Source organism: Aedes aegypti, chromosome 3, assembly GCF_002204515.2.
Source record: "Aedes aegypti strain LVP_AGWG chromosome 3, AaegL5.0 Primary Assembly, whole genome shotgun sequence".
NCBI lineage: Eukaryota > Metazoa > Arthropoda > Insecta > Diptera > Culicidae > Aedes > Aedes aegypti.
In genome coordinates, this window is record NC_035109.1 from 364,725,489 (window position 1) to 364,751,158 (window position 25,670).

Sequence of the window (25,670 nt, forward strand, 5' to 3'; positions counted from 1 at the left end):
CCTCACATGGGAGGATGCAGGGAGCGTATGGTACGCTCCGTCAAAACTGCAATGGCGACTATCACAGAACATCCACGTCATTCGAGTGACGAAGTGCTTGAGACGCTGCTACTAAAAGCTGAAGCGATCATCAACTCGAGGTGTTCTACGTTCCACTCGATGAGGCAGATCAAGTGGTTTTAACGCCGAACCATTTCTTACTCTACGGAGACGTGTAGCGATTTTCTTTACTCTATCCGACTCAGTCGCATTTGGACAAAACTTTAGTTTCACATCCAGAAGTTTTGATGCAACTTCATTCAACTTCACAAGATTCTGTACGACTTGACATGTATCCTGGAAAGATTGTGCTACTTTTCCCCGAATGTCGTTTCCCCGAATGTCGGTTTCCCGAATGCCAGTTCCCCCGAATGACCCGTTTCCCCGAATGCCATTTCCCCGAATGATCCGTTTCCCCGAAAAGGGTAGCAGTTCAAATAGGGATTGTCCGACATTTCCTCGAAAACCATTTCCCCGAATGAAATTTTCCCGAAGGATTTTCTCCCGAAAACCATTTCCCCGAATGAACTGTTTCCGCGAATGTACTGTTTCCCCGAAAGCTTTTTCCAAAGACTTTTTTAATTTTTTTTAAATTATCGGTGTAATAGACTAAATACGGTAAGTTTGATAATCGTTTCAAACGAATAATTTTCTTATGAATGATTTGAATCGAAAAATGTGATATTTAGATTGGAAGTCGATGGCAGTTTTTACTGGTATGTCTGATTTCAAAAAATATGTCTGGGAAATGAGGTTCAGTATTCAAATTTTATTATGCTAAGAATCGTAATAAAAATGCATAAAATTTAGAAGTTAGGTTTTGAAAAAATATTCAAGAGATGAACAAATCTGATACTTAACTCATCATTATTCATCTGAATGGCATCTGGCTGAACTGGCAACGGCAGAAATATGAAATAAAGTTTGACTGGTTGAAAACAGTTTACAGGATTCAAAGACTTGACACAAATGAGATGCAGGGAAGACTGCAGGAAAACATAGAAATAAAAAATGAGATTCGGGCTATCATTCGATCATTACTTCCACGTTAGTAGTTTCTGTTTCTTGAAACATAAGCAGATGGTTATTTTTTTTCAACTACAATTTATAATGCAATAAAAGCTTGTTTTCAAATTTATAAATAACCCTTCTTAAAAACATAGGTTGTTCTACCTTACATTATTGGTGTGATAATCGTTGGAATCAAAATAGTTGATAACTTTGAAGCTAGTCTCGCCTTCATCGTAGGCAGTTCTCTGAAGCTTTGCTATATTGTTCTGCTTGCAGCTGCTATGCTGCGTGAATCGCAAGTCAGTCCCATCTGTAAAAATAAGGCATTGAGAAAATGGGTTGTGGTGTTTCCAAACTCGTTTTCCATACAAAGATTCAAAAAATTCCAGATAATTGGAACTTGATCAAATCTAAACGAAACTCTGCTTTTCCTAACGATATTTTTCCGAAAAATATAGAGAGATGGTCGAAATACGGTTCTTTTATGTATTACACGGTGCGAATATCTGTAGTGGGACTGATATGTGGTTACTTTTCATTATGGGACAGCTCGGTGTTCTTTCCTAATTTACAGAATAAATCATATTATCTCATTAGTGCAGTTGAAAGAGAATTGGAAGACTTGTTGAAAACTGAACTCAACTCAATTTGACGACAATTCAGATGGGACTAATTTGCGATTCCCGGCAGTTTCGATTTCATCAGAAATTTGCCCTTCTTATAGAATGCTGCTCTTTATACATAAATATATCAATCATATTAACGGAACTACTGAAACTTTTATCAGACTTTATTCTGGTAATTACTTCAAATGTTATTGTAAAAACAAATACCACAGATTTTAATACTTCGATCCGACATGTTCAAAGCTGTTGATCTACTCTTAATTGAGATTTTTTTTTTAAATAGACTATTTTTTCTATTTAATTAGTGATTATCAGCTAGCGTTGGGCGAATTTGACCAGAACATCGATGTTACTGAATCGATTCAAATTCGATATATCGAATCGATTCGCCGATTGAATCGAATCATTTGAATCGATGTTTTTGAATCGATTCGATTTTCAAGTTCACATGGAAATTTACAAAAACAAAATCTCAAACTAAGACCAAATGCAATTGCATTTGATAATTAAATTCCTTCAATTAAAAAACGTTTGAAATTAAAAAATATACATTCAACATCTTAAGGCTGATTCCAAACAAAGTTTATGGTTCATCAACTCAATAATCAATTCTGATCTGAACTCCGTCCTTTTGAATCGAAACAAAAAATCGAATGAAGAAAATCGATTCACTCGATTTTGAGTCATCCTAACATCGATTAAAAAAATCGATTAATCGGAACGAAAAAATCGATGTTCGTAACATTGATTCAAAATCGCCCATCGCTGTTATCAGCATTTTCAGTTTCCATTACTAACATGCTCTAAGGAAGACTCGAGGTATAATTATATAGTGCAAGATATAATATATTCTAAGGATCAATAGACTCAATGTAGCTACTGTCACTAAATATAATAAAATAACGTTTAACCTAGTGAACATATAGCATGAAGACGTTTGGCTAATTAAGGCATCTTTGCGTAATCATGCGACACAATGTGAAAGAACAGCCTATTATTAAAAGAAGGGAAAATTCAAATTGAAATATTATCGGCTAAGTGCCTAAGCTAATATGCTAAGCTAAGCTTAGTGCTAAGCTAATATGAAGAACAGCCTATTATTCTAAGAAGGCAAAACTAACCCGAATGTTCATTTAGCCAAATGTTCTTTAGCTGATTATCTATACTCCAAAGATACCGCTTCTCGCTTTTTTCATCAGGCTATCACAAAAAAAAATCTAAATTGTGTTGAGTCAAATGCACGTGGCACATTATTTTGAACATCTGTTACTTTAAACACATGGATTTTATAACAAACTAGTGGGCCCGGCAAACTTTGTCTTGCCATCAAGAAGGCTGTTGAAAAACGCTATGGATCGTCCCATACTAAATGACAGTTCCGTTCACGCTCGTTTTTTCTACTGTCCCGGTGAATATCCTGGGAATTTTATACACACAAACACGTCGGAACACTTGACGAACAAAATGAAAAAATAATCTTTCAAATCGGTTGACCCGTTCGGAAGTCATTTCGTGACATACAAACACCACTCCATTTTTATTTATATAGATTAATCAATTTTCATCAAGTCTTACATAATTTAGCACGTTAAATACTTTTTGGCAGCATGATCATAAATAGCTTTCAGTATGTCAATAACATTATGATTTTTTCGGGGAAATGGTACATTCGGGAAAACAATTTTCGGGGAAATAGTTCATTCGGGAAAACGTCATTCGAGGAAAATGTTTTTCGGGGAAATGTCGGACAATCCAAAAAGGTGCTATAATAGTTTTCAGTGACGGATGGTGAATTAGAAAGAACGATAAGCAATCAAAAGAAGGAGGTATTTAATCAATCTCAACTAAAAATATGTTGCCAAAAATGCTGAGGATGGTAAAACTCGTAAGAACCGCCAATCAAATAAAGAAGGGTGCATATTAGATAATCAGTACGTTCACCTTCCTGAAATGCATGAAGTTATGAAAAATATGAGTGCCAAAAGCTTTTCGGGGAAGTGGGCTATTCGGGGAAACGGAATATTCGGGGATCTGGCATTCGGGGAACTGGCAATCGGGGAAACGACATTCGGGGAAAAGTAGCACAACCATCCTGGAAAAGATAATCTGACATGAGCTGTCAGCTTTATTCTTATTTTTCTTCTTCAATGCCTTCTTTGAACTACGTCACCAGAGCCTGTTTCTGAATTATGTCATTTGTAAGCACTTCAGCAAAATTACTATTATGTGAGAATATTGTATGCTAAGGGAAGTCAAGGGAATCGAACCTGGAGACCGTCAGCATGGCATTGATTTGTAATCGCGGATATTACCAGAAGGTTTAGGAAGGTCCCAAAATACACATACAAAAGGCTTAAACTAGATGTAAAAGGTTTTCAAATATGTTCTTCCACTACAACGCACAATTCAGTCCAGCACTGTTTCCAAACATAACGACTTATTCCCTCATTATGAGTGTGATGGATGAGTTCATTCGAGCGCTACGCAACGCGGGAAATTAATTTAAATAATTGTTCTCTCCCAAGTTCCGATCTTCCTCCTCCCGCTACCAAAAGCTGTCAACGGCTATGCGAATTTGCTCCCGTTCACAGTGTGTGTCTCAGCCGAAGCTGACAGTGATTGCAGGAAATAAATGTTTGATGACCTGACCAAACGCAGACAGTGACTGGGGCTATAATGTCGAAAGTTTTAGCACTTTGGTCAGCCGTTTTGAATGGAGTTGTTGAGGGTGTTTTATTAATTAAATTCCGCACAAGTTTCAACATAATTAATAGAAAACAAGTCTCTCGTTGAAATACTTACGACGACAATGAGCGAAACTTTTTGATTGAGTTTCCCGCACGCTGCTTTAGGCCGAGGGGAAGTATTTCACCCTCAGAAAACGGATTGAAGCACGTTTTGTTCTTGCGAGTGTTTCCAGATCTTTGCACAGTTGCGGATAAAATAAAATGTTCACTTGCTTAGAATCACGTAAATTGGAGTAAATCATGTGTAAAAAATAAAAAACTTTTTCAATATCATTAGTTATCACTTTGGTGATCTGTGTGAACTGTTGAGATTTGAATACGAAACTTGTAACCTTCTGAGCTGTTGGGTCACCAATTGGCTCGTTAGCTTAGTTGGTAAAGCACTCGTCTAGCATACAAGAGTCATGGGTTCGAATCTCAGCTGAGTAGTATATCCATTTTTACCACCACCAACTTATTATAGTTAATTTAAGTATTATATTCACAAGTGAGATTTTAATTTTGAGACGCATTTTCTAGACAAATATGTTTGGTCTCTGTAAAATCAAAACATTAATTAAAATCAAGACCTTCTTTGCTGTGTATCACAAGGAATATGAGTTACAAGGGATGCATAATTATTTTATTGAGAGTTTATCTTTATTACAAACAAGTGGCCACTTTATTTTGGCAGTGACTGCAGCTCGTGCAGCGGCATGGGGTTTGGGATTCAAAGTATACATTCTTTGAAGTCTGGGCCCGTGGATAGCGGCGGTGTCTAGACTGAGCAACAGACTACAGCTCCGGTGTCAATGTGGTGATTTCCATCGCAGGAAGGCTTTCCTGGAACGCATTAGGAAGTATGCACCGCATATTAATGTCGTTATCTTGGAGGGCGGTCGGATTGTGCCATCCACTGTTTGGGGCTGTCGGAGATCCGTTTCAATCGGGTGTCTGTGGTTGTTACTGGGCTACGAGTTGTATCGGTAACTGCGAAAAGGGCAAAGCGATGTAACGAGATTGTTGGAGGGTTTCGAAGAACCGGTGATTTAAAATTCTTGCAGCGAAGTGAATTGAATTTATGATAATGTTACTACATGGTGACAAAACATCGGTTATTATCGAACTTTCATGCACCTGTGAATGTTCTCAGAAAATATACAGCAATTGGGATAATATTTCGTAGATAATATGTTGAAAAATATAAAAAAATATAATTTTTTGTAGCGCAACAGATTAAGGTGATTATAGAACGAAGCCACACCTCAAATTTTCAAGAGCACAAGACTTATGAACCAAATAGCGCACTGCGTTGAAAATACATCCCATCAATCACCACCAGCAAGCAAGCGATTTGATTGGTTTTCAACGCGAACTGTTGTCAAGTTCTCCAGTCTTATGCACTTGAAAATTCAATGTTTGGCTTCATTTTATAATCACCTTAAATAAAAATTAACTTCTCATGCAGTTAAGTTTAAAAAAGGAAAAAAATAAATTACAGTTTAAAATGATAATGAAACCACATGATTTCTCCCAAATCCACGAAGTTAACCCATATCCCTTAAATAAGTGTGAACATCCACTCGAAAGATACCGACCAAACAATTCCTACTAATTTGCCATCTCATTCTCATCCTTGGGAAGATCCATCGCCCGTCACCTATCCAATCGGCAAACATGCCCCCGGACCCCGGACGTCAATCTTTATGGAAATATGCACAACAGAACCGTTCCATCACCTTTGCCCAGTTGTCTGCTAAGCTAACTGCGAGCAAGTACTTCGACACGTACACGTTGGCATAATCGGTAAACACAAAACTGATCCCCTATTGCGGTGAACTATAGGCTTTGACCGACCCGAACGGAACCCTGTCTGGCTGGCTGTGGGATGGAACATGATCCAAATTGCACCACAAACAGAAAATGGCCCCAAAACTCGGCTCTCTCGGACGTGGGATGGACGGGTTTTTTGCGGTACACTTCTGCCAATATGCCTGGCTTTTCATGGGTGTGGACAGAATTTCCAACAAAGGGGGAGAGTGACCTCATAACTCCATCCGCGAACAAATAATATCCGTACAAACTTTGAAGGCATGACTCTATGCAATCAAGCGAAACAACTTCAACATTCCTATATTGTAAGCAGTAAGTTTTACGCATAGCTGATTTCATGATTATTTGTGAAATCAACTTAAATGTTAAATGATTGACGGGAATTGCTCATCGAACTCACTGGATTTGAAACGTAAAATTTTGTGATGATAAATCTTCGAGTCGTGTAGTGGAATACCTATAAATACTTATAAATGAAAACCAAATTTAAGACTATACCACAGACAAACAGACGTAACACTTAGAACAAATTTCTTCAAAATCCATCGCCCAGTTTACACCATCATCATCTGGTGAGCATGTTCCACGAAAAGGTGTTTCGTGCAACAAGACCGGCAGATGGCGGTAGTGTGAAACGTCAAACGCGAAGAAAAACGATGCGCGCGCCTCTGGGTGCGAGATTTGTAGCATAGCGAATTTAAAATGATTGTTAAATGAGTGGTCGATGGAAATTTCGTCAGTGTTACGTCTGTTTGTCTGTGACTTTACCATTAAATTCTTAGAGTTTATATACTTTGACAGATACACGAATTTCGACCTCAACGCTAAGGCCGTCTTCAGTGTCGTGTACTAGACTCGAGTTATTTGTATAGTTATGTTTTTCCAGTCTATCTTGAAGCTGACCTGAATATAATAATAATTGGAATCGATGCAATGCCGCGAGAAAAGTGGTAGTAGTGACCTTAGGTGAACGAGTTCTACGTCAGTTGCCTTAGTGACAAGGCAAAAAAACAGACACATAGCACTTCACCGAAGGGGCCCTAGGCAGCTTGCGAAACTGGAACGGTCCACACAAATCTACGCCAGTGTTAAGAGGAAAATAACCATCATCGTTTTACAAATTATCCAAACCAGTTTTTTTGCTCAAATTTTAAGCAATATTCAAGAAAATCTATCATTGCATTATACTTGCTATCTGGATTGCAATGATAGATTTTTATGAGGATTTCTTTAAATTTGAACAAAAAAACTGGTTTTTCATTTTTGATGATTGCTGATGATTGAATGATGGATTCTTGAGCCTTAAGAAATGGCAGAGTCGGCGTGACTTTCTCCACAGTTAAGTCCTCCATTAGCTGCTCGAAATTCGTGGGTTTACATTGGAAGCAGTTCACACTGGAGTGCACCACATTCCGAGCCAGATTACGAATTCGAAAAGGCCAGAACTTCTCCTGAACACAGGCTATCAGAAGCTGTAAGCCAGCGTTGAGATTTTTCAGGTGGAAGTGAATCAGAACGAGTTTCGTTAAGTAGATGAAAAACCAAATTTAGTACTATGTATTCCATTTAATTTCACAAGAGTTTGTACGCGTGTTTCGATCTCAACTGTAAGGTTGTCTTCAGTGTCGTGTACTAGACTCGTCTTCTGTTCGAGTTCTGTTGGTTTGTGGCAGGAAGGCTGATAGGATGTTTGCTATTCCGGAGATTTTTTTTGGATTGGAGCGAGATTTTCCAAAGCTGAGTGCGAACCAACTTGTCCCTTCGTATTGATTTAGAAGATGTCCTTTCCAAAGGCTTCTTGTTGAGTGATTTTTACTAGTGTTGAGCGAGAGTCGAAATAGCGTTCCAGAGATTCAGGTCAAGATTAAAACCCTGTGAGACGCCCGCCGTGAATGATGTGCACATTTTCCCAGCGTCTGTTTTGTAGATCAGTGTACGATTCTTAATACAATCGCACCACACGCAGTTGAATCACCTACAATTTAAGAATCAGCTGATTTTAAACTTCCCACAAAATATCACAGAATCATTTGAACTGTTAAGCAACACATAGTGTTCAGCCATTTCACGGCTTTTTATCTCAGTAAAAAAGCTCTTGATCGCGGTATGAAGCAACAATATTACTCATTTCTTTTTGTAGCTATTTGCGCTGTATTTTTGGCCAACTTTGTAAGCCGTGTGCCTATTGGTGCCTAGCTAGAAATTATGTTTTAAAGATTTTTTTCGACAGAATGAGCCACAGACAATATTTACAGATTCAATAAACATAGCCATGAGCAGTGCTGGAAAAGTTCGCATCACGATGCAGCTAACGAGTGTATACCAACGCATAACAAATATCACAGACTCGGGAATTGGCTAGGTGTGAGTAAGTCCGCACCCGTCTGCTCGGGAGAACATGTCAAAAGAAGTAGCAACAAGCTCGGGAGCGTTTACTCGCGAGTAACCGAGCAAGGTGTGATTTATTATGGTTTTGACAGACAAATTAATTATATAACCATCATATCGACAGTTAACTACTAGTTTGTACTCAAAAGCCCTTGAAAACCATAAATCTCGGAGGGGAAGCAGCTTTTTCCCAAAAGCACAATATGACTCTGAACAGCTCCGCACACGTTCGCCAATCACTTTTAGCTTCAGTTACTCGGGAGCCGACAGATGCGAGTAAACCAGCGCTCTGACGCTCGGGAGCGTTTGGTTTTGTTTTTGTTCTAGTTCAGAAGAAGTGTTCGCCACTTTCCATCACTGGCCATGAGAGATAAATGCGTATTTATATGGATTTAGCTAAGATTTTTGAGTAAAATACTTGATCAATAAATTGTGGGAAATATACACTCAAGTTACCATTTATGAATCAGCGTTCAAACTACAAGTATTTTTAAAAATGGTTCTTAGTTTCAACTGTAAAATTTTGTTACGTGAGAGCAAAAGTGGTTTGTGACCGTTCATAAACTACGAAAATTTATTTTTTTTTTTTTGTGGAAAAGAAATCTGAACATATAATAAATTTCCATGATTTTGAAAAAAAAAACAAATTCTTATGAAAAAATTTATTTAGGGGGATATATGTCGTATATGGCCATAAAAATTGTGGATCTTGTTTATGTAAGACCTCAAAGATTATTATGCTGAATCATTTATGGATAAATAAAAAAATCCTAAATTTGTAAGGAACCAAAAAAAAACAGTATAGATGTAAAATATGTAAGGAATTTTTTTTAGTTACACTTGATAGGTTCTTCCTAATTTGGCTATAAAAACGGAATATTGCTTCTACAGCAGGACCAAGAACACCGAGTGTGTAAGAAAAGAACTGATTTGTAATTTTTATGATTACTTTTTTTTTAAGGCACTCTGTGCTCGTGGCCACTACTGTGCCGGAATCAGTTGATCTGTAGCTTCCTCTTTACCAATACAGATCTATTTTCAACTTATCTATATTTACATCTTATTTTCACTCTCTCCTACTATTTTACTCTCACACCGAGCAGGTAGGAGAGAGCTCTGTTATTAGTGAGGCTAGCTGCCTGCGAAGAGGGTCAGTTTGTCTCAGTCACCATCTGATACTGACGGAGGATGGATGTGCTCCCCAAAGCACGGTCCTCCGTGAGGCGTCTTCTGGTGGCTGGACGGTTTTTTTTTGTGGAGGGGCTGGGAATCGAATCCATGACCTTCCGCTTATGAAGCGAAAGCGTAACCTCAAGGCTACAGACCCCCCTATTTTATGATTACTTTTGTTGCACATAAGTTTTTTTTTTAGATGAACTCCCAAGCTAAACTGTTGGCTCTTCTATCAGACATATGGAGAAGTAAGAAGGTATTCATACTTTAAAAATATCAAAAAAATAAGAGGTCATGGATGAAAAGGCAATAGATGGCTCCTCTTCAGTGGTAGTAAATACAAAATCCTGAAGCAAACGAAGCACCATGGAAAATGAACTAAACACAAGAAGTTATTTATTCACATTACGCTTGATTTCTAATCACTAATTTCTTAATCCAGTTTGCTAATTGCGTGTAAATAACGTTTTTCATTATTTCCCATACGTTTCGACAGTTCTCCACTACCATTCTTCCATACGCTTGTGTTGGAAGTTTGAGAAACTTGAGAATCCAGCGTAGCGCGATCACCCAGACAACCAAAATGTGCGTATAACGAAATCACCTGGAGGCTTTATATGTGCAAAATTTCACTTATAAGATGTCGCGAAAAGGCCTTCTACGTACAAAAGTGGAGGCGATATGCGTGCATATATTATGTGATGAATAATAACATACAATGCGAGTGTATAAATATTCTACCGAACCAAACTGGTATCTTATGCGAGTTAACTTATGATAACAAATGTTGATTTGACAGCTGCTACGGATTGATGCGACTTACTTTGTACGAGTGTACGAGACGAAACAAAATATATAAATGAACTCAGAAAAGTAGTGTTTTATGCGAGGAAACTCATCAAACTGCCGAGTTTATCCACGGTGTTTTGCGGGTTTGATGTAATTAGTATGAATAAACGAGTTGTAACGTGAACTTTCATGCGATTTCTGGTTGTCTGGGCAGTGAGTGGAATACAAACATCAGCGTCGCCGCTGGGCGGCCAGTGAGAAAAACTGAATGTTCGAAAGATTGTTGTCTGCACTTTTTGCCGCAGGCGCCAACTTTTAGCGATAATGAACGAAATAAACAGTCGTTACCCTATTAACGTTGTTCGAGCAGTGTTTCGCTACGCTGGATTCTCAAATTTTTCAAACTTTCAACACAAGCGCCTGGAAGAATGGTAGTCGGAGAACTGTCAAAACGTATGGAAAATAATGAAAAACGCAAATTATTTGCAATTAGGAAACTGGATCAAAAAAGTAGTGATTAGAAATCAAGTGCAAAGTGAATACATAACTTTTTGTGTTTAGTTCATCTTCCGTGGTGCTTCCTTTACTTCAGGATTTCGTTTTTACTACCACTGAAAAAGAGCCATCTATTGCCTTTTCAGTTTCGAATATCGCCCTATTGAAAGTAAACGACTGATTCATAAATCGTGTTCACATTGATTCATATTTGTGGACAACTTTTTTGCCGATTCATAAATTGTGGTTTTAGACAATGTTCAAATAAGTGAAAATTTCAAATGTTTCCAACAATTTAAATAAAATTATATTCAAAAAAAAAAATCTTTTAGATGTGTGCAACAATGGTAAATCGGTCTGATGTATTCTGCACTGTTGATTCTTATTTTCAACACGTTCTCCTAAAACTATTTTTATTCAGTTAGATACCGTTGATTCGCCTCCAAACCGGATGGCGTACAAATCACTCAGCTCGCCACAATTTGTAATTATGTTTTTTTTTTGAGATTCTTCCAAAAACAAGTCTTGAATTATTCCGATTCATCCGAGATTCTCTCGGAAATCCGCCTGAGACTATAACAAAAAATCTATTCTTCCATTGCCAGATTCTTTCGTTCAATTCTTGGGATTCTTCCGGAAATTCCTCTGGGATGCTTTCGTGAATCCTTATGGAACTTTTTCAAAAATTCCTGTGGAATACTTAAAAAAAAAAGATTCTGTAATTCTGGAACAATCTCTATATGCTTCTTCTGGAAGCGTTCATCGGGAAGCGTTCTTGACTAGGGTAACTGGGGGTAAAACGCGCCCTCTAAGGAAGGAAGCGTTTTTAGCTATGAAGACGTTATTGTGAGCCTTTTTTTATTTATTATCTCATAGACAAAAATGTTTTCTATCAAATAGTAGACACAGCCATCCATTTTTTTTTGTTGAATTTTGAATTAATAAATAAATTTTTATAAAAATTCTTGCTTATCCGCATTCTTATTTTTGCGGGGTAAAACGCGCCACTTGATCTCGGCGTTAGTCGTTCGCGCGCACGCATGCGCAATCATGCTTGCAAACACGTTGCATACATAAGGGCGTTTGATCAGATGTTATTGCACATTTGTAAGGTTCAAATTGGTACGTAACTACAGCTGGGCATTACGTATGCTGGAATTTGAATTCCTGGCTGAATGCCAGGAAAACACTTAAAAATATACATGGAGAAGCATTTTAATACATTTTCCATTATCTCGGGTGAAAAACAGCGCCCCAAAGCACGTCGTTCGTTCAAAACAAGGGTGGCGCGTTTTACCCCAACGGCGCATTTTACACCCAGTTCCCCTATATTTCGTTATTTATTTGTTTTTTTATCTTGTGAATTTTCGAAAATCCAATGTGGAATCTTCTGAAATCCCTCTTGAACTCAAATTTAAATCCCCTAAGAAAACTTCCGGACAGCCCTCTGAAACTCTTAAAACTATACCTCTGAAAATCTATCAGAAATCTTTCTGAGAATCTTCTAAAAGTTACTCTTAAGTAGATCCTGGGGGGTCCCGTAGCCTCGAGGTTACGCTTTCGCTTCGCCAAGCGAAAGGTCATGGGTTCGATTCCCAATCCCCCCACACAAAAAAAAAACTCCGTCCAGCCTCCAGAAGACGCCGCACGAAGGACCGTGTATTGGGGAACACAACCATCCTTCGTCAGTATCGGATGTATCGGACACACTGACCCTCTTTGTTTGGCTGTTGCCTCACACGACACGGGAACATGGCAAAATGAACCACCGCACACCAATGCACTTCGATATGGATATGGATTGGACCAACGACAGCACTCTCTTCTACCTGCTCGGTATGAGAGGAATAGCAATATGAACTATAAATAGATTGATACTCGGCATAGTAGTGGCCAAGAGCACGGAGTGCCTATCAAATAAAAGAAGAGGAAAAAAAAATAGATCCTGAAATTATTCCGTTGACCTTTCTGGACATCGCGATGGAATTATTTTGGAAAATACTCATGAATTCTTCTGGATGTCTGTGAGTTTACTAAAAATGTTTCATGCAAAAAAATTCTGGGATTTTTTTGGATATCATTTTAAATTTCCCTGAAAATCTTTCAGTAATTTCTTTGTTATTCCTTCGCAAATTGACCAGGGATTTTTTTCTGGAAACCCCACTATAATCTCAAAAAAATTCCCAGAAAATTTTCCACGGAGATATTTTGAAGAATTCTATATTTTTTCCGAGGAATCTTAATGGTATTTCTGGAAAATATCCAGAATCGCAAGAAAACTTCAGATAGAATCCTTGAATGATATCCGGAAGATTTTCAGTCGAATGAATCCCACCAGGATTTCTTAAAATATTCCAGAAAAATGTCTGGAAGAATGTTCGTAAGATAGTTCGAGGACTTCCGAGAAAAATCTAGAGCTATTAACCCGTTTAGGCCTGAGTGAAAGCAAAAATACTAAAACATTCACCGCTCAGCGAATTCTAAACGGATTAAAATGATTATTTGTCAGTATAGTGGCCCACATTTCTAGTTTCTAGAAGTGGCCAGAGGAACTCGGAAACATTCCTGTGGCCGGAGATATTCCGGTGGGTTACTGGGTCAAGTCGGGTAAAAAACAGCTGGTTTTTGGGACATGCCAAGTAATCTTTATTTATTTATAATGACATTCATTAAAATTTGCATAGATCATTATGATATGATAATCAACATTATAAATAAAAAGTTTTGGACCGTTTAGAATGTACCTGATATGGCCATTCAGACCTAATGCCCGGAAGAACCGGCTATAGATATGTTGGTTACTAAACCGTATCATTTCTTGAAAAGTAGAGATCTAGCATAATAGTTCACTGAAACGTGTTTCCATAAGCTTGGCACAGATGATTACATACAAATTGGCCATTTTATCGTAAATTTGAGGTACTCCGGGACCCGAAAATGGACATTTGTAGGATGAATCAAATGCAGGAAACATGGTTATCCAAATCAATCGTTTCTCAAAAAGTTCACACCGATGTGATTTTTTTGAAATTCTATTTCGTTGTAGCTGATTTCAGAAATTATCTGTGACTTGAAATTTGCCTACCTTCAGAGGCACAAACGCACAGCACCCTTTTCACCTGACCTGACCAAGTGAACCACCGGAATAACTCCGGCCATTGGAACATTCCCGAGATCCTCTAGCCACTTTTCGTAACTCGATATGTGTACGAGTATGCTGAAAAAATATTATTGAAATCCGTTATATATTCGATGAGCGATGAGAGTTTTAGTTGTTTTTCTTTCACTCAGGCCATTACGGGTTAAAGAATATTTTCCAAATTAATCTTAGGGAGATAGTCGAAAGAATAATCACAGAGAATTTTCTTGAAAAATTTAGCATGCTTCCTCATCCTAGAAGTAATTTGGTAATTTCTACAAGAATCCTCGAATAAATCTAATGGGAAGGAATTAGAGGATCCTCAAAAAGATTTCCGACAGAATTTCAGAAGGTTTTCCATAAGAATTTTAGAAAGATTATCGGAAAAATTTGGTTCGACGAGGAGAGACAGGAGGTTTTGGAAGAGCAGAATGTAGCGCAGGCAGCAAACCGTGGAACGATACAGACTGAAGCGGAAACAGCAAACCCACCTATTTCGGGACAGAAAGCGCCGCCTAGAAGAGACGGCATGCCAAGAGATGGAGTTGCTGTACCGTTGTCAAGAAACGCGGAAGATCTATCAGAAGCTCAACACATCCCACAAAAGCTTCGTGCCGCGAGCTGAAATGTGTCGGGATAAGGAGCATCTTGACGGACGGACGCAAAGTGATCGAAAGGCGGAAGCAGCACTACAATGAACTCTTGAACGGCGCTGAGGACACAGGCATTAAAGTTCAGGACATCGAAAGTGATGGCTACGTCAACATAGCGGACAGTGGAAACCAACCAGCTCACACGATGTGGGAAGTTAAGGATGCCATTCAAGGCCGCTAGCAAGGATGGCAACGGAGCCGAAATCATCAAGATAGGCCCGGGAAGGTTGGCTGCTTGTCTGCATTGGCTGATAGTCAGAATCTGGGAGATGGAACAACTACCAGAGGAGTAGAAGCAAGGCGTTATATGCCCCATCTACAAAAAGGGCCGTAGCGATTTTTTTTACATTGGCCAGGAGGGTTGTACAAAGGCTTCTTTTCCTCCATCTGGCTACGTCCATGCTGGCATTTGCTTTTTCCCGTTCTGGGATGCTTGTTGGCTGATGGATTCATCCGTCCATTCAGTGATGGCAGCTCTCGGTCGAATCCCACCGCAAAGTACACAAGTCGGCTTTGGTGAAGGCTTCCGGTTCAAGGGTGGTCCGGTCGAGGCTCGGGACCGGGATTCTGCTTACCCGAAAAGTGTTGATGCTGAAAATTGATGCCCAGGTTAATTGCGGTCTGTTTGCTCTTCAATTTACACGGTCGATAAAACTGGTCAAGCCACACCGAACCGTATTGAGTGGTTCTGGCTTCCTCGAAACCGTATGGACAAGATAAAGTTTTTCGAGACGAAGGCATCACTTCAGGGCTTTCTTCGGGATGCACAAGTGCTTTGTATTGAAAAATAAAATTAATTATACGTGAATTATGCGGTCGCACTTGAAACAAAGAACACGGCTCGAAACAATGGGCGCCATGCAAATGAAGCTGGGTGGGGGGATGGAAATTTACGCCTCAGGGCACTCTAATGCGAATCCAAAGGTTAACTCAGTGTTAGTTGCATAGTCAAGCACTATTAACGATCCACGCCGATGAATGTATTAGCGCCCGCCTCGTCAGTGTAGGGCCCCATTTAACAGGATCCCTGAGGAAGAGGAAAAAATCTACCAGTGGTTTTCAGATCGTGCTCTTCGGAGCACTTGGTGCTCAGGACGATTCGGGTTTCTTAACCTGATATTTAAATTGAAATTAACCAGTTTAAAAAGCTATTTTGAATTATTTTCCAGATTTGTTTCACCTAGTGTTCGAATAATTATGCTACGAATGACGTCTAGCACATAGTAAATTATTAATTCTTTCATAAAACATTCATTCCTTGCATTGACGTTTACCTTGCGAATGATCTTAGATAAATTCCGGAAGTATAACTTGAAGACCCACCATATGTTTATTGATTTCGAGGCAGAGTACGATTCAGTGAAAAGAAATGAGCTGTGGCAGATAATGTCTGAACATGGTGGACTAGTTAGGCTGACAAGTGCTACGCTGGATGATTCAAAACCAAAAGTTCGATTGATTCGGATTGAAGCAAGGAGACGCTTTTTCGAATTTACACTCGAGGGTGCTACTAGGAAATCTGACGTGCAGAGAAACGTTACTATCATCAGACAGTCGCACATACTCCTTGGCTTTGCAGACAATATCGACCTTATTGTAATCGATCGCAGGTCAGTAGAGTAGGCCTTCATGCCTCTGAAGATAGTGAGGATATGCCTGACCTTTAATTCTACCAAAGTATGGACTTCATGGTGGCTGGTAGAGATAGAGGTGATGTACGTGCTAAGGTAGTGTGGCAAAAGTGCTCCGAAAGCCAAAAGCTCAGAGAACCCCTACCGAACAGGAACAACCAACCCCCACTCTAACGATTTTCCAGTTAGAGGGTGTTGGGGGGCATGCCATAGAGAATAATACGAACCATCTCTGCGGTCGGTCCGTCATTCGAGCGGTCTGCTTGCTTGCGCTGGGTGCCGACATCGACGTCTATCCCAATCGACATGTCTATACTAGAAGTGCACTCACTTTGTTTCTCGCGTCGTTCGTCGACACATTACGGATTCAAGTGCCTTTCTCTGCATCTCGTTTTAGCATCAGCCGGCGCACCTCACATTGTCGACCGACAAACTACGAAAACGACGACGGGAGAACCCACCCCACAGATTTCTTGTTTTGCAACTCTAAACTGTCGAACTGTCAGAGTGCAGCCAACCGAATTGGGTTGGAAAAAGTTGATGGGTGATTGCAAGAGTGACTAAAGGATTTGTTGGGATTATTCAAATCTCAGCTTTGGGGGGAACCAGGTGTGTAGGTAGCGTTACGTTGGCCGAAAAGGATAAAGTTTGGAATGCAGATCTTCAAATGCATCCTAGAATGGATTTATAATCGGATGTAGAATTATTTTAGTACTCAACTAGTACATAGTGTAAGAACTGTCATAATTGATCTACGGTAATGTTTGCCCACTTTCCCGTACACCAGCAACTTCATTTTTTCAGCACAATATACAAATCGCGATAAGCGACACTGATTTTAAAAATAGAAGATATTTTTTAAAAGTAGTGTAAAAAATGGTTTATCGGAAAACAAAATAATTATTGGAGTTTAAATAATATTTTGTGATGAAAAAAAAAATGATGCTGTTAGTAGAAGGGTTGAAGAAATACTTGAGTTAATACAACATTTGTATGGAGTATGGGTTTTCGTTTATAGTAATGGACACTTTACTGGCTAAGATTTAATCCTTTACATAGATACACGGTTTGTTAAGTCTGTCAACAAGTTTCATGTAAAAACATATGCATTTTAAAAACTTTCGTCCTTATCACGCCTGTGTTTGATTATCTACCTTGCTGCCGACATTGCCTATTATGGACCCACCTGAAATTGGGGCTTATGCCTTTGTATGTTTTCATTTACAAAACTGCTGATAATTTTGTTTGGGCACACCAGATGCAAATAAAGTTCTTCCGGTGGATACTGCCAGCATTTTTGTTTATTGATATAATATTTTTACAAAATTGCATATACATAATAGCACATACTTGAATCTAGTAAGATAAGGCTACTTCTCATAAACATTATGCAACGATTTTATGTTTAATTTCTTCAACTGATTAACACAGTTTTGGAAAATTTCCAAATTCCTTAGCAAACGGTTTTCGGTTGTTCTTTCTCAATTTTCTTATCTGTTTTTTAAAACAAACACGCAATATCCTCCATGTCATTCATTATCTAATTCAGTCTTATTTTTATAATCTTAATGCAATTATTTAGTTCGATGAAACAAGCGTACAGCAGTTTGGTTGACTTCAAATTAAACTCGACACTGGCAGTTTTAGTGAAGCTTTGGGGAATCCTTATTTCAAGAAGATATGTTTCCTGTACAAGATTACAGTTTATGCCCGTATTTAAAACTTAATTCTTTAAAAAAAAGTACCTTCATTACGACTTCTAAATCAATAAGTTTTTAAGCCTCCTTTGGGGAAATCAATGTAAAGCTGTTTTTTTTTACTCTCAATATAAATCCATTCCATATGAATTCTCCACAAGCTTCCCTTATCTCTGCCATACCATTGTTGGGTACCACTTTTTTTCGAATATATATATACGTATAACGCCCAATATTTTCAAATTATCTAACTTTTTTATTTTCTGTGATCAAAGTCTTAAATTGTTTATACGTATGAATCCATACTTTTCTTAATTGATTTTTATCCTTGCATTTCCTGAATACCATTCGAATATTGTCAACAGTATGTCGAATTTCTTCTTCAAATCTTATCACAACATTGAAATCGTTTGCAAAAACTACAACTTTTAAAAATTTTGTCATGAATACAAAATCCTTTTAAATTGTCCGATATGGTCCTTACAAAGGGTTCCAAATATAGTACAAATATCATCATACTTAGAGAGCAACCTTGACAAACCGATCTCGCATTTTTTTTTTTTTTTTATAATTTGTAATCACTGTTGTTGGTTAATAGCTGTCGAGAGAAACATTTCTGTTAGTATTTTTGGAATAAGCGTGATTACACCATCAGAGAAGACTTTCGGTGGTTGAAGTGCACCAGAGAGGTAAGCATTAAACATTTCCAAAATATCGCTGTTCAGTATATTAAAATTTCGTGAACAAAACTCATAAGTAAAACCATTGGATTCTAGAGATTTTTTTTTTGGTTGCATCCAGAAAACTCTTCAATTGTTTCAACGAAAGGGGAGAAATGGTCTCTGTCTTCATCATTCACACTTACAGAAATATTATTCACTGGATCGTCAGTGCCCGCAGGTCTGACCAGTTCCCTTTTCAAAGTACTTTGAATAATAATAATCATATACGAGTGTTTCAAGCTCAAGCGAAACTGTGACGATGACACCATTGCTTATTATTAGGGACGATGGAAATTCGCGATTTCACGGAAGCCGCGAATTCCGCGAAATTTGGCATTTGACGCGAAGTTTAGAAAATCCCAGGAAATGCCGCGAAATTAGTTAAAATTTGAGAATTAATATGACAATCGCAGTAAACTTCAATGTTTTGCTTATGAAATTGGTTTATTCCTTTTTAAGTCGAGGTTTCATGAATAATGTTAAAATCGTTGGACGTCTGCTTGTTTTATACTGAATTTTATGTTGACTATATGATATTAAACATATCATCTAAATTTGTAAAATAAAAAAAATATGTTAATGAATATCCTTGAAATTAACACATATAACGGATATGTTTACTGTAAACATGCATTTTTACGTGAAATATGGTCGAAAATATGGGGCCGCGACAAAGCAGCGAAATTTTAGTTTTATTGCCTTGGACACCCGCGAAAATGCAAGAATTTTACCGCGAATTTCCACTGTCCCTACTTATTATCTTTTCTTTCTTTTTTTCTTTTTTCTGGCGTTACGTCCCTACTGGGACAGAGCCTGCTTCTCAGCTTAGTGTTCTTATGAGCACTTCCACAGTTATTAACTGAGAGCTTACTATGCCAATAACCATTTTTGCATTCGTATATCGTGTGGCAGGTACGAAGATACTCTATGCCCTGGGAAGTCGAGAAAATTTCCAACCCGAAAAGATCCTCGACCGGTGGGATTCGAACCCACGACCCTCAGCTTGGTCTTGCTGAATAGCTGCGCGTTTACCGCTACGGCTATCTGGGCCTCCTAATTATCTTTTAATGTATTATTATCTTTAATGTATTATTTTTTCTTTCCTTTTTAATTGTGCAGCAATTTTAAAAATGTTCATTGTTTCCCATTGTAGAAGATTGTAGCTCTCAAAAGTATCTTCTATATGATTAAGTATCTCTGTTCCAATTTCGAAAATTCTTGATACGATTACTTTTATAGCTTGATAAATATCCAAATCCTTATTACGTTTATCCATGTGTTCAAAAGGATTACCATAAAAATTCTCATTCGATTTTTTAGTAAAAAAATCCCAACTTTTGCTTTTACAAAGCTGTTAAGATTTGAGCTTCATAACCTCGTTCCATCATTTACTTTTATCTACTGAAAAAACTTGTCGCTTTATTGAACAGTTCTAAAACTTCCTCGTTTTTAAGCGCTGCCTCCCTACCTCTGCTTACAACTGAATGGCCATATACTTTTATTATCATTATGATTCCCTAATGATCTGTTTGTCTGTTTGATTTTTATTCGCTTTGCTTTACTGCTATTCAAATTAACGCTAGTCACTCTGACAACGTATTTAATTTTTGACTAAATCTCTTATAATTCAGTAAGGTATCAACCGTTAACCATTTTCAAACTAGCTGCCATAACTCACCGAATTTATCAACGTCGAGATCATACTACCACACCTCTATTCTAAACCCAAACCAAGCCCTCTTTATCCGCATAGGGTTTTGTTCTACTTCGTCGTAAGCGCTACTATTCGTCGTATCAAACTTTAAATGTTCCACTACGGTGGATAGATTCATTATCCAAGTGTAATTTTGTGAAAGCTGTTATGGTTTGTACACCAAAAATGCAATAAAACTACTGTATTTCGGTAGATAACTCCAGTTCAATTATCCGCTTTGCACTTTTTCACCGAAATCGCATGGACGAACACGATTTGAGAGAAATGCTTAGCGATCGACTGAGCCACACCACTTTCTAACACAAGTTTCCTCCCGCCCCCGTGGGTGACTTACTTCGCCGGGCACTTATTTTCACTATGGAAAACCTTCGTACTTCTTCACTGAAGGATTTCATTCCAATCACACGCCGTAAAACTACAATAAATCACCAAATTTTACGAAATTTCCTCAACCGCCGCGTATAATTGAGAATGTAAACAAAGTTCAATCCGTCGTACTGAGAAAAAAAAGCTTGTGCGCATCAATGTGTGCGCGACGCTCGACATAAAAATACGGTTCCTTTGATTGTGTTGTTTTCCCTGCACTGTGAGCAAATGCCATAATTGTACGGTCAAACGGAATTGTGTTCATACACAGTTCGAACGAAACGTGTAAATTTCTGAGACATATGATGCACATAATTGGAGCGTGGAAAATCATGGATATTTACATGATATGTCATGTAAACTTCAATTATATGTCATGTAACCCATCAGGATTCTGTGTGATTACATGACATATAACACATTTTTACATGATTTCAGACTTAAATTTACATGACGTCATGTTTACATCGCATAAATGAAGTTTACATGACGTGTAATCTTCATTATTTCTAACTGTGTATGTTTGGGCTGAATTTTGATGGCGAACAATGAATTTTAAAGGAAATAAGTATATTCCATCATGCTGAAGGAATGGAAGGAGATGCCCGTAGATCTATATATTCTAGTAAAACATTTTATTTAGCGTTGATATGTTGTGTTTTTACCACTCAATACACACAGTGAGCCGTAAGTTGTGAGACGAATCTGGAAACTGATTGCGACGGAGTTGAAAACGATACGACGGATTGAGAATACGGTAAGGTGCATTCTCTTTGAATTATTTCCAAAAAGAGATCAAGATTTATCAAAATGTGATTGTACAATGCTAAATCCGTTTTGAGAAAGAATTGTTTGGCATCGGTTTGTATCAGCATCATTCACTGCAATACTGGGAAAATTGCATTTCTCACTGATCAATGCTCAATACGATGGATACTAGCACATCACCCTATTCAATCAATTTTGATTTCCTCGCTTCCTGTTATCTCTATCGAGCCCTCACATTAATATGTTTCGCTTTATTTCGTATAACCCGATCTAAGCTTTCGCTCAACACACCTCCCTGTAACGACTGTGCGATTATTGCGAATCTTTGGTTTAATCCGCAGACTGTCCAACAAGTTGCGCGCCTGGGCCACCGAGTGTGCGTCAGCTAAAAAGTAAATTAATATGTTCGTACCATCTTGTTTTCAAGTTGCAAGCGTTTCAAATAGTTTTGACTGATCACAACTCGGCACATGATCGATCGCGCGCAACTTTTTCGAGGGTCTGCGGTTTTCAGAAAAGATTCGCAAAGTGCCCAACTAGTACCAGACCCTGGCACGTAACACGAGAAGTGAAGAGAAAGTGATCGGAATGCTAAAAATTCTCGAGAAGCATAATATTTGCTCTTACTGATTTTTTCTGGTGCGATGTTCATCCGAAACCGAAGCAAACTCCTGTAATTAGGCTTCTGTTTCTTAGCACGTTTGCCCGTGACCTTGATTAAGTCATTCTCTGAAGCTGCTGGAAAAGTATTCTCTGTATCACACATCGTTGGCCAACGGTTGTTGATCGACAGCATCATCTACATCGTTGCGTTGCTCTTCCATGATCACTACCCTCTCTTGCCAGCGTGTCGCTCCTTCACTTTTATCAGGAAGCTGCTGAAACGCTTTTGTTCGCTTCGGAAGACCTTGGTGCAGACTAATCATTTCTCGCATAACTTGTGATCTCGCCCTTAAAGCTATTGGTAACCGAGTGTGTTATTTCCGAGTAAATGAATGGATTTATATGTCATTCATCAATGCTACGATTAAGAGAAAATCCTCATCTATCTCCCAGTGGTGATACTTTCCATTCTGGTCCATTCATTTGCTTAGCTCCGTTACCAATAGCTTTTAGGGCGAGATCGCAAGTGATGTGAGATTTCATCACTACTCGATGTTTCACCCTGCCCATGTCTGGCCCATATTTCTCCACCCTTTAGAATTCTGCTCTCCGATGAAACTTGCTGTTCTTGCATTCTTTTATGTGAGCAATCCGCTTCTAGGTGACGTTGAATGCCAAATGTTAAATGGTCCAAAATGCCATTTTAAGGATTTGTGTTGTTTTCTCCTAATGAGTTCCACATTTTAACGCCATTCGAAGTCCTAACAGTAACTTTACAATATTTGCTACCTACCATCATGAGAACATTTCCCAAATATGAGTTTTTAAACTTTAACGGTTCGAGTAGACAACAGTTTAAAAACGACATATCTCAAAATCCAGATAATTTCGTAACTTGGAGTCTTCAGCAAAGTAGTTCTGGAGGTGAAGCGCTGTCTGATGGTACTCTTTTATTTCGTAATTTGATCGCTAGCTGGCACTAGTGGGCATGGAACTTTTACTTTTGTTTTGCAGATGTTGCCTTTTGTTGTCTTTTACTTTTGTTTTGCAGATGTTGCCGTAGATGCCATCTTTCTAAAAAGAAAGTATCCGCAAAACAAAAGTTTCGTATTCACTAGCCCCGCTCTTGGCAAAACCCCGAATTTCTTGGGTCAAATAATGATAACCCTAGAGCTACTGAACATTTTTTCCGAAGACGCCATCTCTCTAAGAGGTCGGGCTCCTGGGATATTCGCAAAACCAAGGATGTTGTACAATGTATAACACAAGACTATTCGCGTTACAAAATTTTACCGAAAAAAGCCGATGCATCATCATCAAAAACAAAGCATAACGGCTCATCAAAGTAACATATCCGAAAGAACTTGAAACAATTACGAGGTTACGCTGATTGGACCACTACTGCCTTCCAACTAGCAAATTCTACCAGTAAGTTAGGACGACTGGCAGGTGTAGAAATTGCTCAAGACACCCATGTGTGGAGAGCAAATCGTCACGAAACGAACAAATACATGTACAGTTGTTATGTATGTGAAAACTTCAAGCGACGGTGCTCAGACGTCAAAGTCAGTTTGTCATCTACTTATGACATTTCAGTGTTTTTCAGTTGGGACTTATTTCAACCGGTGAACATCCAACCATCGAATGATTCCATGGAGCGGAGCCCTAACGAGCGAATCCCCGTAGCATTGAGAGCTACAGCTCCAAAACTCTGATTAAGCTGAATAGTTGTGATGACCAGGACCGTAGTCATCATTTACAGAACTAACGGATAATCCAGATAGTAGTTTTATAGCAAAATACCCAGCATAAGGCCTGTACTCGCACCATTTTTATCTGTGTGTAACTTTTTGTCCGTAAAAATAATTAAAACCTGCGTATGATTAGATTGGAGTGTATTGTTTATATGTGCAAAATTTCATAACTATCGGTTCAGTGATTATTGAGATGGCATCGAAACAAAAAGAAAATCGCCGGAGAATTTTGCGCGCCGTTATGGATAATCCGACTGCGAGCATAAGATGGATCGGAAGATAACCGGTAATCAGCCATACAACTGTCTCTCGGGTGGTAAAATGTTTTAAGGAGTCTCAGAAGATCGAGCAGCGTGCTAGAAGTGGAAGAAAATCGAAGACAGCTGACCCTGTGAAGGCCCGGAAGGTGTTGGATTATTTCAAGCGTAATCTGAACCTTTAGATTCGCGACGCGGCTCTGAAGGCCAAGTGTTCGGCCTGGTTTGCTAAGCAAAGCATGAAACGAGCTGGGCTCTGGAGGCGAGACATTACGCGCGATCGACGTTGGATTGGTACAGAGACAATAACGTTGTTTTTGTACCAAAAACCGCCAACCCCCCAAATTCACTATAAATTCGTCCGGTGAAAAGATTTTGTGCTATAATGAAGGCCAAAGTTCGAAAATCGTCCAAGGTGTTTAAAAACGAGCTGGAAACCAAAAACCAAAAAGGTTGGCTCAACCATTGCACAAAATGTAATGAGGAATCTTAAGGTGAAGATGAATCGAAGCCAAACTTCAAATTTTCAAGAGCACGAATCTAGAGAACCAAACATCCGTTTAAGCAGAAAATTTAATCGATTGGTCATCAGCTGGTGGTGACCAATCGATAAGGTTTCCAACTCAAACGGATGTTTGGTTCTCCAGATCGGATGTTTGGTTCTCCAGATCCGTGCTCTTGAATATTTGAGCTTTGGCTCCGATTCACCTTCACCTTAAGGAAAAAAAAAATTCAGGGGGGATTGTGTACAAGACACGACCGCATGACGATAACTACGCCAAGTGATTTTCTGCATTTGAATTTTAGTCGATTGTCATAGTTAGCCTTTCTTTAGTTCAAACTCAAACATAATATCGTAACGGTCGCAACATTATAGATTTTCAATTGACACCCAGTATATTGCCGTAAGACGTAGTTAACGTCAATATATTGCATTTCAACGGCACAGCAGCAGCGTCCTCGGAAACATCCTCAAATTGCCGTATTGTCAATTATTCGTAATAAATTAATTATTGTATGCTGCTATGCGATGAATTGAGAAATTATAGCAAGTATGTGGTAAACACATTAGGGAATATTACACAATCAACTCTTTAAAACACATTTGTTGGCTCTGAAAAGGGCCGATTGAATTGTTGAATTTACGTAACACGGACACATTTTGACGGCGCACTGGTTGAGTCCTCCTCGCCCGATGAGATTTGCGGTGCGGATGACGATGTGCGCTTCAACAAGCGGCTTTGGTCGATTTTCTTCAGCCATCTCGTACAAACAGCTTGCCTCTG